At 48.6% G+C, this 12,011-nt stretch overlaps 1 protein-coding gene across 1 annotated transcript in view; it reads right to left on the bottom strand.

Moving 5' to 3' along the window:
* SUZ12 (SUZ12 polycomb repressive complex 2 subunit) overlaps window positions 1-12,011 on the bottom strand; it is a 910,103-nt gene that overhangs the window by 266,336 nt on the left and 631,756 nt on the right. The gene's annotated exons all lie outside the window — the stretch shown is intronic.

Below are 12,011 nucleotides of genomic sequence, written 5' to 3'. Positions count from 1 at the left end.
AGAAAAGAAACAGTAAACTGTGGGCTTGAATGCTCTGATTTGATCCTATGGATCACTCTGGATTCAAACTCTTTCCAATCCCATATCCAATTTTTCAAGTGCCATTCTGGTATCCAGGACTTCATGGAACCATAACTCCATCTCTATCAACAGATACCAAAGGTAGTTTCTGCAACCCAGCAGCCAAAGGAACCTACAATGAGAAATGGAAGACTAGAGAGATGCATGCTCTAGAGAAGATGACAAACATTTGGTAGGTTAATGACTTTCCTCAGGAAACTTGGCCAAAAGGCCTTCGATTTTAATTTGATACTGTCCTAAAATATATGTTGTCGAACCACAACTGATCTGCACATATTGGTGAGCTTAGCCTTTTCTGCCCGTGTAAATCTTGTTGATGTCTTAGGGCCACATAGAGAGTGATCCTGGTAGCTGCAAGGCATGTATGTAACTACACTGCAAAACAAATCTAATAGTATTCTCAACTGTATGGTGATAATTATAAAGGTTGTAAAATACACTATTGTGTTGGATATTTTTCCATTCCTGCAGCATCATCCCAGATTAAATTTTTGCCTTTTTGTTAAACCCTAATTTTGCTGGATATAGAACTCTGAGCAATGTGCCCCTTCTAGCCAGTGGTTAAGTGCTAATTGCTTCTTTCAACATGGTAAAATTGGTATACTCTGATTGGGACATTTAAAATTACTCATAAGGCCCTAGTATACGGTACCAAACGTGCAGAGAGCATATCAATTAAATGCTATCAGTGTACTGCAGCACTCATTGGGCCATCAACTGTAGTGGTACTATAAAATCTGTCTCTAAGCCTACACCCCTGTAGTATGGCTGTTTAAAAAGTGCATATCTGACCTGCCAAAACAATCCCTTTTGGTAGGCCTAAACCCTGCTTTTAAATATTAAGAGGTCACCCCTTAAGGGAGGGTGCACAGTATTTTAAAAAAAGGACATATACAAGGTTATTGTTAAACAAGTACTTAGAGTGCAAAAACCCTAAATGCTATTTTCACAGTAGCAGGGTTGGCTGTTCGCTAGGAAAGCATTGGGATACAACATCATGTTGAATATATGTTATCTTCGCCTTTGAAACAGCTACATGAAGAAGTTACTTACCCTGGGTAACACATGGTCTGCTACAGACAGCATCTAGCTGCAGACTCATTACCTTTGAATTTCCCCATGCATCAGACTGAATCTGGATACTTTTGACTGAGCAGTACCCCTGTTTGCCATCGGGTGGCTTCGTTAATCGCCGGCGTCAGTTGTGATGTCGCTGTCACCTATATATGCGTCACCCAGGCATGAGGACATAAGTTCCTTTTTACTTTTTTCACACCAGAAGTGCAGAGCCATGAAGTGAACTGACTTGAGTCTGTCTCAAAACTAGGGCCCTGAAAAGGGGGGCAACCTTAGCTGTACAAAAAAAAGAATCTGCAGAGCGGGGAGGCATGGGTGGGTCTGTAAGGAATCTGCAGCTAGATATTGTCTTTACCAGATTATGCATTCCTGAAGGTTAGTAACTTGTTCATCTGATAGAGACTTCTAGCCGCAGATTCCTTACCTTTGAACAAATACCCAAGCCATACCATCCTGGCAGAAGGCTGAGGACAGATTTTCCAAACTAAAAAGTTCTGCAGGACCGAACGGGCGAAATGCCTACCCCTGCGAACCAAACTATCCAGGCAGTAGAGCTTGGCAAACGTGTGCAGAAATGCCAGCATTTCTGACTGGCCAGGACTGGGACACCACAAGCCAATGCTGTGGTCACAGCTTTTTCCCTGGTAGAGGGGGTCCGTAAGTCCTCAGGAGGTTGCTTCCTACCCAGGGCATATCAAAGTTTAATGCAGATAAGGACCAAGCGTGGGATGGTTCATTTCTGTGCTGCCCGACCTTTTTTTTTTTTAGCTCCTACGTCACCCTCAAAGAGATGGCTGCCCACTCCGAAATATTTTGTGCTGTCAAGGTAGAACGACAATGTTCTTTTTCAGTCCAGATGGGGGAGACGCTCCTCTACCTGAGAGGGATGAGGGAGAGCAAAAAAGTGGGCAGCGTGACCAATTAACCCAGACGGAATGGGGCACCACCGTATCCAAAAATGTCCCCATGTAGAGAGGCAAGCATTACAAAGCCTGCAATTCACTCACCCTCTGGGCAGATGCTATTCCCACAAGAAAGGCTGTCTTGATGATAGTTAACAATTGTGCAAAGGCTCAAAGGGAGCACACACAAGATGCGGAGGACGGCCGGGGGGCAGTCGGAAGCACTCCCACTCCATAAATCACCCGCACCGCAGTGGAATTTGTGCCGCGGTTAACGGGTTAAGAACCTATTACAATAGGGAATTTGAACATTCCATCATTGTCGAGGCATGGTGGAGAGACGTAGCGGAGACAGCGGTAGGCCCCGAAAGGCAATGCCCAAGCGGAGTTTCAGTAGATATAAAACCCCGCTCAAGCGAAGATACAACCGTCGGCCGAGACAAAAAAAGTGCGACGAGATCAAAGAATAATATCTACAGAGGTGAGCAATCTCTGTAGACCGCATAGAGCACTGTGATGGTGCCGGCCTGGAGCATGGAAGCACAAGTCCAAACCAGACTGCAGAAGGAAAACAATCTAACACTGAAGTCAATGACCATGAGCATTATCAACAAGAGGAAGTGTCACAATAATTTAGTGAGTAGAAAGAATTCTTGGAAGAAAAACAACTTGCATACACCCAGGCCCAACACTAGTTGGCAAGAGTATGCACAGCATGTGTATCCACAGGCCTCAAACATATGGTTTGATTTTGCTCAATAAAAAAACATTGGAATATTTACTTTTCAGTACAAACTGGAAAACACCAGATCTTGCCGCACTTCTACTGCTTCGATACCAAAGAGCACCAAAAAAGTAAAAGTCAATGCTCTACCACTCCTGTTGGTCATGGTTAGCCAATTAACTAAGTAGCAACTTACCTTTGGTAACTACTTTTCTGGTGGACAATTAACCGCAGATTCCTTACCTTATGAATATCCCCAGGTGCTAGAAGCAAGCTGCACAGCAATTCCCTTGTGCATCAGTAGTTGGAGTTGTGCAGCTCAGCGTCAAGCCAGTTCCACCCCTGAATGCGACATAGCTGCCACTATGATCACCACCATTTCCATTCACCGTTAGATTTATTTAGAGATACAATCTTATTTCTAAACAAATTGATGTACTTAAGTCTGAGCTGTCCGTCCCAGGCTGCCTGTCCAGCCTTGCTAGGAAGCAGGAGACGGAAGCCAGGCAACAAATCAACTTACAGAACGGACACGCACGACGCAAGGCTTACTGTTCGAAAGCCCTTCATTGCCATTGTAGTCTATGGCAGTATCCACCATAGGCCAGTGACCATTTCAGCATCATGGTCTTCGGGCGCTGGAGTCTCTGTCCATGCATGAGAGCAGCAGCTGTCTTTCAAAGGCATAGATCCCAACATTTCCCATTCGACACACACTGGAGAGGATACAAGCACATTAGTTTTGGTGCCTTGTTCTTAGTAATGGGAAGTGTTAGAATATTAATCTTCTGTTATGTATATTGTGATGAGACCCCTCACCATGCTAGATTCCTCAACTGGGACACCCTAGGCCCTGGCTGCATGTTGCTGGCCCCATTAGAAGTGGAGTTGCTGCATTATTTCCCTGCGAAATTGATCCAAAAGACGAGCAGGCAAGGGTTCTTGTTCCCTTGTGAAGTTGATTCAAATATCAGAGTCAGGCGTAAAGCAAGAGATTTGTGCTTACAGTAGCCAGTTATCTGCTGTATGACTGGCCCTATCTTCATGCCCGTAACATTTATGTCACAAACATGGATTGATTTAAGAACAATGAATGTTAAAAATGTTAAGGCAATGAATATCAGCGATTTAGTCCCTCTCTTATTTCACGTTTTACTTAATCTTGCCTTCCTCAAGAGATCGCTATTTAATCAAGTGTTTCTGAATTTCTTATATGTTGAAAACTTAAAGAAAGCCATATGCAAAAACAACAAGTGATGGACAGAAAGCAGAAACATTTCATATATTCTCCCCAGTACAGAGATCTGAGCCTAAATCCATCGTTTTTTGCTCACCATGCGATTTCAGTTTGGACCCAGCCATATTTAAATCAGTCTTGACCCTGCGCCCAATGGGAACAACAGTCCAGCCTGAACTGCTAGGCCTGGTCCTCCCTGAACTGGAAACAAGCATCCTACGACCGGTTTCGGGCTTTCAGCCCTCATCAGCCAGGATAGCTTGACTCTAGTGGCATACAGAGCACGGGACCCACATCTGGGCATACCTGTCCCACTCGGGGTGACAAATGCAATAAGACCACTTGATGAACAGAATGCAGAACAATGTCATACATTCAACTTCGAGCCATACTAGGTGTTTATGAGGGGATTTGATTGAGAGCTCTGACGCTGAAGACAAAGCAAAGTGCCCGTCAGTGAGTTGGCCCATCTGCAGAGCACAAAGAACAATAGTCATGTATTTCAGTTGTAAATGCAATTCTGTGGAAGTGTGTGTGAAGGGATGCACAGATGGTAAAATATTTACAGGACACAAGCAAAAGCAAATCAATTGCATAATGTGAATGAGTGCAGTGTGTGTTTGGAAGTGGGGAACTGAGGGAGATGTGAGGAAGTGCATTCGGGGAAGAATGTAAAGAGGGTGCTGAAAAGGAAAGAGGCGGTTGAAGATGTGCAAATAGATGAGATGTGCAGAGAAAAAGGGCGCATACCAATCCAATTTCAAAAGCTTTATTCGACAACTCATGTCATAAAAGCAGAACAACAAATAGAATGGAATGATTTCAAGCCATGAAATACAATAGTTGCAGAGACGTAAAAAACATTTAAAATTATATATAAACAAGCATAATCAAAAACAAGACACTTTTATATGATTAAAAAGAGTAAGTTTGTGTCATGGCAAGAGTTAAAACAGTGGCGCAAAGAAATAGCTGCAGGAGTTTTTTTTTTTAATTCACTACTCAACCATTTAGGATGCATTTAAAAAAAAGAAATAAACCACACACCTTGCTTCAGCAGTCTAAGACCCTGCCACAAGTAGGATTTAGAGGTTTTTCAGATTGCAGAAAGAGTGTGCAATCTATTTGCCCACGTCCAGCTCAAGAACTTGGCTACTGCGATTGTAATACACAGCAATGTGTCAGTGAACAATATTCTTAATGCAACGCTACTCATTCTGGAGCCCAGATTTCTGCAAATTGGCATAAGCTGTGCTTTACAAGGACCAGCGTAAGCGGGGCAGACAAACAGGACATGGGCACAGGACTCTTCCAATACCTCACAAAAGGGGCATTTACTGTTACCTTATTTAACCCATTTTGCTGTGTATGTTCTTAAAGGCAAAGCTCCCACTCTGAATTGGAAGTACAACTTCTGGTCAAAGGGTTTGGATATAATGTCCCAATACTGTTCCAAGCTTGGCCAAGGTTTAACTGCTAAAAAATCCCCTGTTAGAGTTGAACTCTCACTTTTGTGGTGTCTGTTATGATACACCAGTTCCCAGTATCTTTCCTTTATGGTCTCTTTGGAGGGAAATTGTGAGCTTGTTGGATTGTCCCAGAGATTTGACATGCCAATATTAAGTAGGGAAACTCTTACCTCTCGAAACCAACTGATCTTGTGGAAGCCATCTGCCTTGATTTTGTCCATAAGACCTGTAGCATACGTTAACAGTGCTGGTGTACACCAGAATCACTGCCAGTACAAAATGGGGCGTAGCCTGGAGAGATCAGCAAATGCGTTCCTACCTAGGTCTTGTAACATTGGTAGTACCGGGGTACTTTGGGGGAGGGTAGTGATGTTTCGCAGAAGCACAAGTTACTTACCTTTGGTAACGATATATCTGTAAGAAACAGTAGTTAGTATTAGATTCCTTACCTTAGAATATCCCCAGGCGTCAGACTGTATCCGGAAACTTTTGCGTAGCAGTACCCTTGCGCGTCGGTAGGAGTCATCTGCGGCTCCGCGTCCGTCATAGTTGCTGCCGGGATGACGTCGCCGGAGTACTTAGACGCCACCCTCGCGCGCTGACGTCAGTTGTTACACACAGCTTTTCCGCGCCAGAAACGCAGAGCCATGATAAAAACCAACACTGGTGCCATGAAACTAGGGCTCTGAAAGGGGATGCCCTTAACCCTAGATATCGGTTCGCAGAACGGGGAGGATGGGTGGGGCGGTAAGGAATCTAATACTAACTACGGTTTCTTACAGATATATCGTTACCAAAGGTAAGTAACTTGTGCATCTGAAAGAAACCGGTTAGTATTAGATTCCTTACCTTAGAATAGATACCCCAGCAATACCAACCCTGGTGGTGGGTCTGCGAACCAATAATCACACCAGAAAGTCCTGGAGGACGGAACGGCCAAAGAAGCCATCCCTCCGGACTTGGCTGTCCAGGCAGTAGTGTCTTGCGAACGTGTGCAGCGAGGCCCATGTAGCTACCTGACAGATGCCCTGCAGGGGGACTCTCGGCCCAGGGCAGTAGTAGCCGCCGTGGCCCGAGTAGAATGGGACCTCAGCCCAACAGGGGGCTCCTTCTTAGCCAGAGTAGCATACCTTGATGCACCTCACAACCCACCGAGAGATGGCCTGTTTGTGCACCGCCCGTCCCTTCTTAGCGCCCACGTAACCAACGAAGAGTTGGTCATCCACCCGGAACTGGCGTGTGCGATCCAGATAGTATGAGAGCGCACGTTTTGGGTCCAGACGGTGGAGCCGCTCTTTCTCTTTAGAGGGATGCAGAAAGAAGGTGGGCAAGGTGATAGACTGCCCGATGTGGAAGGCTGTGACTACCTTGGGCAGGAAAGAGGGTCTTGTTCGCAACACAACCTTGTAGGCTTGGAGGAAAGAGCCTGGAGCTCACTCACTCTCCTGACAGAGGTGATGGCAACCAGGAAAGCAGTCTGAAGGGTAAGAAGACTGAGAGGACAGTTATGAAGCGGCTCAAAAGGAGCGCCCATCAGGTAAGTCAGAACCAGGTTCAAGTCCCACTGGGGCATCACGAAAGGAACAGGGGGAACATATGAGTGATGCCCTTCAAGAACCTATGACCAATCGGGGACTTGAACAAAGAAGGCTGATCAGGTAGCCTTAAGAAGGCGGAAAGGGCAGAAAGGTAGCCCTTGATCGTGCCCAGAGCAGAGCCCTGCTGGGCAAGAGAAAAAAGGAAGAGGAGAACCTCAGAAAGGGGGGCAGAGAGTGGATCCACAGCCTTTGCTGTGCACCATGCCACAAATCTGTTCCACCTGAAGGCGTATACCGACTTTGTGGAGGGACGCCTGGCTGCCAGAATCGCATTACAAACTTCAAATGGCCACAACTGTCGCCGCTCAATCTCCAAGCATGGATGTGGAGACTGGATAGGTTCAGGTGGAGGACCGTGCCCTGCTGCTGCGACAGAAGGTCCTCCTGAAGAGGCAGACAAATCGGGGGATCGACAGACATGCTGAGTAGCTCGGGAAACCAGTATCTTTGTGCCCAGTCCGGAGCCACAAGGATAACTTGGGCTCGGTCGCGTCTGATCTTCTTCAGCACTCTGGGCAGAAGTGGTATATGCGGAAAGCTGTACATCAGACCGCAGCTCTACTCGCGACGAAAAGCGGCTCAGAGCGAGTGCCGCCTGGGAAATTTCAACGCGCAGAACTGATGACATTGCGCTTTCTCTTCTGTGGCGAATAGATCTAACCAAAGCTCTCCCCACTGCTGAAAGAGGCCTTGCACCACATCAGAGTTCAGACGCTATTCATGTTCCATCATGCACAGATGGTTGAGTTTGTCCGCCCTGGCGTTCAGGGAACCTGCCAGGTGTTGAACGACCAGGGTCACGCCCTGATGTTCCAGCCACTGCCAGAGGCGCAGAGCCTCCTGGCATCGGGTCCATGACCCCACCCCGCCCTGTTTGTTGAAGTACCACATGGCGGTGGTGTTGTCCGTTAACACCTGCACTACACTCCCCCAGACAGAGGGGAGGAATGCCTTCAGTGCTAGACAAATCGCCCGCAGCTCCAAAAGGTTGATATGGAGCCAGGACTCCGCCGGAGACCAGAGGCCTCTGATCTCCGCCTCTCCCATGTGGCCTCCGCAGCCCTGGAGGGACGCGTCCGTCACAACTATGTGCTCCGGGTGGGGTAGGGAGAGGGATCTGCCACTGACCCAGTCGCGGTCCGTGAGCCACCACTGCAGTTGTCTCGCAGTGCCCTCCGAGATCAAGACATGATCGGACAGGTTGCCCTGATGTTGGGCCAACTGAAACTTCAGGTCCCACTGCAGAGCCCACATCCGCCACCTGGCGTGATGCACCAGAAGGATGCAGGAGGCCATCAGCCCCAGAAGCCGCAGCGCCAACCTGACCGAGACTCGGGATAACGGCTGAAAGATGGGAATCAGAGCCTGTATATCCCGAACTGCAAATGCTACTTACCAGTATGCATCTGTTCTTGGCATGTAGGGCTGCTGACATTCATATCTGTGCATAGATCGCCGCCTAGTGTTGGGTCCGGATGATTGCACATTGTTGTCCTGAAAGAGTCTTCGAAGTATCACGAGATAGGTGGCTCCTCCCCTGGACTACAGTGCGCATGGGCATCGACTCCATCCCCAGATTGTTTTTAGCCATTGTGGCCAAGATGGAGTGAAACTCAGTGAATGATGACCATGCTATGAGTACATATGTGAATACTGCAGCTGCTACAGGCGCCGGGGAGGAGGGCGGGCGATATGAATGTCAGCAGCCCTACATGCCAAGAACAGATGCATACTGGTAAGTAGCATTTGCAGTTCGAGGCATGTGGGCTGCTGAATTCATATCTGTGCATAGAATACATAGCAGTCCCTCCATTAGCGGCGGCCGCCCGTGCCAGCTGCAGCAGTTTGGAAAAGTGTCTTGAGAACAGCCTGCCCTACAGCTGCCTGCTGTTTGGAGTGCACGTCTACACAGTAATGCTTAGCAAATGTGTGTGTGGTAGACCATGTGGCTGCTCTACATATGTCCTCTAAGGGAATGTTTCCAAGGAAAGCCTTGGAGGCCCCCAACTTTCTGGTGGAGTGGGCTCTTGGTGGAATGGTAAGAGTGCGTTTTGCCTTTGCATAGCAGATTTGAATACATTTCACGATCCACCTAGCAATACCAGCCTTGGAAATAGGGTTACCTTTGTGATGTGGCGCAAAGGCGACAAAAAGCTGCTTAGTCTTTCTAAAATCCTTGGTCCTATCAATGTAATACATTAGGGCCCGTTTAACGTCAATGGTGTGGAGCATCCGCTCCGCAAGTGACTCAGGATTTTGAAAGAACACCGGCAACTCAATGGTTTGGTTGATGTGGAACTGAGACACAACCTTGGGTAGAAATTTAGGGTTAGTGCGGAGCAGTACCCTGTTTGAATGAACTTGGAAGAAAGGCTCTTGGATTGTGAGGGCTTGCAGTTCACTAACCCTCCGTAGCGATGTAATTGCTACAAGGAAAGCCACTTTCCATGTCAAGAACTGAATCTTGCAGGAATGTAGTGGCTCAAAGGGAGGACCCATCAGTCTTGTAAGAACCACATTGAGGTTCCATTCAGGAGCTGGTGGAGTCCGTGGCGGAATGACTCTTTTGAGGCCTTCCAGAAATGCTTTGATGGCAGGCACCTTGAAAAGTGAAAGGTGCTGTCTATTTTGGAGGTATGCGGCCATCGCAGACAGGTGAATGCGAATGGAAGTATAGGCCAGATTACACTTGTATAGATGGAACAGGTAACAGATGATGTTCTGAATAGAAGCATCCAGCGGATCAATGTTGTCGTTTGCACAATAGATGACAAACCGCTTCCATTTTGTCGCATAGCAGGTTCTAGTAGTGGGCTTCCTAGCCTCCCGAATGATGTCCATGCAATTGGGGAGGAGGTTGAGGTAGCCAAACTCTACGACTTCAGGAGCCAGATCGCCAGGTTGAGCTGTTGCGGATCTGGGTGCTGAATGTCGCCATGGCTATGCGTTAGAAGGCTGGGTGTGAGATGTAGCCTTTGATGCGGTACCACGGACAGTTCCAGAAACGTGGTGTACCATGGTTGGCGAGCCCACGTTGGAGCAACTAGGATGAGAGTCATCGAGTGCTGCCTGAGTTTGCGTGCCACCAGCGGAATCAGAGGTGCTGGGGAAAAAGCGTACGCAAATTTGCCTGACCAGTTCATCCATATCGCATTGCCCTGCAACTGTGAATGTGGGAACCTGACGGCGAAGCTTTGGCATTTTGTGTTCTCCCTTGTGGTGAACAGGTCTATCTCCGGATGACCCCACCTTTGGAAGTTCGGTTGGAGTACAGATGGATGTATCTCCCACTCGTGCATTTGGTGGCTGTGCCTGCTGAGCAGGTCCGCCATCTGATTGTCCTTGCCTGGGAGATGCTCTGCCATGAGGAAGATGTTCCTCTGAATGGCCCACTTCCACATGCTCTGAGCCAGATGAGACAGCTGCGGAGAGTGTGTGCCTCCCTGCTTCTGAATGTAGTACATGGCCGTCATGTTGTCCGTCCGGATCAACACGACCTTGTTGCACAGATGTACTTTGAATGCCTTTAAGGCCATGAAGATCGCCATCAGTTCCAGAACATTGATGTGCATCTTCCCTTGCTGTTGCGTCCATAGTCCCTGCACCGTGTATTGGAGTACATGCGCTCCCCATCCCTGGAGAGAACCGTCCGTTGTCAGGATAATCTGTGGCACAGGCTCTTGAAACGGTCGGCCCTTGCAAAGGTTTCGTGGATTCCACCAATGCAGAGAGTCGTATGCCCGACCGCTCACCAACACTAGGCCTTTCAACTGGTTGTGAGCCTGAGTCCACTGACGTGCTAAGCACTCCTGGAGCGGACGCATATGTAGTCTCGCGTGCGGAACAATGGAGATGCAGGAGGCCATCATGCCTATCAACTGCATGAACACTCTTGCTGGAAGCGAGTGTTGAGGTCTGAATTTTTGGATCAGCGATTGAATGCTGTCGATTCTCACTGAATTCGGCTGTGCTGTAGCCGCCAGAGTGTTTATGGTCGCACCCAGATACTGCCGTATGTGAGCGGGCTGGAGATGGGACTTTGGGTAATTCAGTGAGAACCCCAGATCGAGTGGAAGCGAGGTAGTGAGGGACTTGGGGTCGTCCTGCCACTTCTTTGTGTCAAGAGTGGACTTCTTATGGTCGTCGACCTGCTTCTTGGGATCGAGTCGACCCTTATTTGCGTCGACCGTCTTCGGCGCCGATGCAGCTGCGTCGGTCCCTTAAACCTTCGGCTTCGATACAGTAGCCTTTGGGTCGGCCATTTTGGCCTGGCTCTTGAGTTTGACGGCCATTTTAGATTTCCTTGGCGCCGAGGCCTCCGAAGTGTTCGGCCCGACCAGCGGGATCCGCGCTTTCGGTTTCGATACGTCTGGCGTCGAGACCGTTGGTTTCACTTTCGGTTTTGGCTGTACCAGGAGTGGCGCCGTATCAATGTCCGTGGCTGGGCCGGAAGGCGGAGCCGTGGGACGGGTATCAAGGTCTTGGGTAAGGCCTGAAGGCGATCCCTCGACCTGGGCCTCATAATGGCGGATGGCCCCGGAGTCAGTCTGAGGAAGCTCCTCGTCCGAGCTATCCTCTACGGTGGCAAGGGCCCCGTCGTCGTCCCCTACCTCCTCGACGACTTCATCGAAATCCTCGTCCTCCGCGTCGTAGTCGTCCTCGACCTCCGACGCTGGGTTAGATTCCGTGATCTCCTGGATAGCGTCGTCCCCGACATCCTCAGCATCGAAGATGTCTGTAGGAGGTGGTGCAGATCGCTGGGCCTCCAGGCGCGCAGCTCGGCGGAGCTTGAGTGTCTTTTTGGACCGGAACTTGGAACAGGCCATACACTTGGCCTAGTCGTGGTCCGGTGACAAGCACTTGTTGCACACCGGGTGTACATCGATATGCGGATACTTCGAGGCACACACCGGGCACCGTTTA

The sequence above is a fragment of the Lissotriton vulgaris genome, chromosome 7 (assembly GCF_964263255.1).
Source record: "Lissotriton vulgaris chromosome 7, aLisVul1.2, whole genome shotgun sequence".
Lineage (NCBI taxonomy): Eukaryota > Metazoa > Chordata > Amphibia > Caudata > Salamandridae > Lissotriton > Lissotriton vulgaris.
The sequence above is the reverse complement of the archived record's forward strand: the minus strand, read 5'-3'. Positions and strand labels throughout refer to the sequence as shown.